Here is a 3,341-nt window from a genome sequence, read left to right on the forward strand (position 1 = left end):
TTCAGAAGAAAGGTCACAGACCCCCCTCTAATGCCAAAGAGAGCTGGATATCAAAGCACTGTCAAAAATTACGAGATTTTCCCATTGGCTGGAATTTCACAGCCCAGTGGCCAATTTCTAAGTCATGCAAGCTAATGATCCTTGAATCCTTCTATGAGCAGCTAATGACCAGCTAAGAGGCAGGGACTGGGAAGTGGCCCCAGGCACTTAGAGGACTGAGAGATAATGGGGATGACAGCTGCAATTAGGTGGCCCCCAAGCCAAATCTCTATTCTCACTGTGATCAGGAGGTCAGATATTTGAAAAAGAGAAAATAAATTAGGATCCATGGATTCAGCTCTGATTAGAGGGCTAATGCACATCACCTACACTTGTGTATGGTAGGGGAAAGACTTGTAGCCATAACCCAAACCAGCAGAATTGAATTATTTGATTAAGTCCCGAATATTGGGCAAAGGAGGAGAGAATGTCCTCACATTGAGGTAAAGGAGGCTCCAGATTTTGGTGCCCAAATCTGGACAGAGGTTCTGGCTCTAGCTCTCCTTTCAAGTGGATGCTGGGAGATGAGCCAGTCAGGAAGTAGGTTAGTTGGTCAGTTAGTCGTCGAGGGCTTATCAAGCACTGGTTCTTGGAAAGCCTTGCAAGAAGGAATTGGATGACTCTGTCCCAAGGAATTCCAGAGTGAGAAGAGCCCCATAGGTCATTTCAATTCATCAAGGCACTGCGCTAGATGTTGGGGGTACAAAGACAACTGATGAAACAGCTCCTCCCTTCCAAGAGCACGGAGAAGTTTATACTGAGTATAGATGGTTGTTGTGCCTCAGTCTTGGGTGATTGGGGATCGCTCTGCTCATGGTCCAGTCTTGTGGTGTCATCCAAGTGTCTTACAGGAAGCTGGTGACTCCAAAAGACAGAGGAAGGAGAACATTCCAAAAGTCATGCAAGTGGGAGATTGCAAATACTGGTTTTGAGAAAGAGCAATGCAGCCCCGTGTTACTGGAACAGAGAGTAAATAAAAGGCAATAAAGAGAGACAAGCCTGGAAAGTAAATGACAACCAGATTATGGAGGGTTTTAAATGCCAGGCTGGACTCAGAGGATTTGGGATTTAATCTCAGTTGTGTCTCTACTTGTATATCATCTCAAGCTTCCTTCTCTGTAAAGTAAATGGGTTGGAATAGATGAGTTTTTTAAAAATTACCTACTATCTTTGAATTGATAACAAGTATCAGTTCCAATATAGAAGAACAGTAAGGGCTGGCTAGGCAATTGGGGTTAAGTGGATCACCCAAGGCCATACAACTAGGACGTGTGAAGCTAAATTTGAATCCAGGACCTCCTGACTCTAAGCCTGGCTTTCTATCCACTGAGCCACTTAGCTGCCCTGACTAGATGATTTCTAAAGTTCCTTCTAGTTCTAAATCCTCTGAAACCAAAGTAAAAGAAATGGGATAGATACACACAAAAACATCAGATAGGATAGAAAGAAATGTACCCAGGGTGAATTCATGCCAGACCGACTCAGTTGGGCATGGTGTAGTAGGCAGGATTAGATGATTAAAAATAGCAGGGTGACAGGAGGTCCTGAGTTCAAACCCGGCCTCAGCCACTTCCCAGCTGTGTGACCCTGGGCAAGTCACTTGACCCCCATTGCCCACCCTTACCACTCTTCCACCTATGAGACAATACACTGAAGTACAAGGGTTAAAAAAAAATAGCAGGGTGAGAGGCCAGATTTGGGGGACATATAGATTCCTGTGTGAATTAGGAGGAACCTAGGATACAGGGACTAATGAGCTTAGGTCAGAGGGAGAGGTGGGGGAAAGGTCATAGGATTTAGATCTAGGAAGACCCTTTAGAAATAATCTAATCCAGGGGTTCTTAAAGTGTAGCCTCTGAACCCCAGGCTCTGAATCATGTTTTCAAATGTATAAAATAAAGTATTAACATATTTGTTTTAAGAATATATAATATCGTATTAAGAATAAGATATTAAAGAATCTGTAGGAAAGACTATAAAGAAAATTAATTATAGTAATATGTAATATAAAAGTTAATGAGTAACCAATACAATTTTCAAAAAAAAAATTTAATTCATTAGTCCCAGGTTAAGAACCCCTGAAATCCAAACTCTGTCATTTTACATATGGGGAAACAAACATGCAGAGAAGGGAAGTCACTTATCCAAGATAACACAATCAGGCTTTAGAAGCAGGACCTTGGTCCCCAAGACAAAGGGTTCTTCCTACTAGATATATAATTTTGCTTCATTATTCAAGACAACCTAAGTACTTAGGAGGAGTGGAGATCAGATTCTGTGGGGTCTGGGTGAAGTGTCAGGAATGGGCAGAAATGTCCAAGATCCTTCAGCTTGACATCCAGGAATGAGGAAGCCACCTAGACGGCGAACCTCTGCTCTCTTCCAGCTGTTTGCTCTTTAAATCCTTCATGGGTCGATGCTCACTCTTCAGGCCTTCCAGTGTGGCATATGAAGGGGACAGAGAGTTGGCAGTAGATTGAACCACTTAATTCTGGGGGCTGAAAGTAGCTTTAAGCTTCTGGAACTCTATGAATTCCTAAAAGGGGGGAAAAAAGTCAAACTAACTAAAGAAGTCCTTTCCAATTACCATCCAAAACCAGTCAAGGTTTTAGGACAAAGTATTGAATCCCCTTTCCTCAGCTTTCCTATTGGCTTGAAGAATATAATCCTCCTTAACCCTCCCAAGGCCAAAACAAGCCAGGAAACTCTTTTCTGTGAGCAATTCATTAATTGGAGGGGCTCCACACACACTCACCCCCTTTCTCCACTTAAAAATAGAATTTAGGAGTGGGGGGGGTGTATGAAGGAGATATCTAGAAGAGAGGGGAAGAGAAGGGTTGGAATTTGAAGGACACACCCAAAGGTACCTAGAAAAGTATGGGAGTATAATTAGAAATGGATTGATCATTGATTACAGCTGAGCCAGTGGAAGTAGGCGATGGATAGGGCTGGGGTATGAGACAAGAGAAAGGAGAAAGACTGTAGGATGAAGTAGAAGAGTTCAGGGTAGAGTGAGGGGGTGGAACTTGGGTGATGAGGAAACGGGCAGAAGTTTAGGGCAGCTGAAAGGTATTGGACTGAAGGGAGGGGTGGAGTCTGCCTCCAGTATATTCTCTCATCTCTCCAGTGGTTGGGAGAAGTCAAGGTGTGTTCATTGGCTCCAACTGAAGCTGGACAGAGAAACGTGGTTCTCCTGGAAGCAGGGATCAGATCTGAATTGACTCTTGGAAGAGACCCCAAACCTAACCAAGAAGAGGGAAAGTTCTGAAAGCTGGACTCTTTCCTCCCTTCTTTTTTTAAAT

This window comes from Gracilinanus agilis, chromosome 2 (genome assembly GCF_016433145.1).
Source record: "Gracilinanus agilis isolate LMUSP501 chromosome 2, AgileGrace, whole genome shotgun sequence".
NCBI classification, from domain to species: domain Eukaryota; kingdom Metazoa; phylum Chordata; class Mammalia; order Didelphimorphia; family Didelphidae; genus Gracilinanus; species Gracilinanus agilis.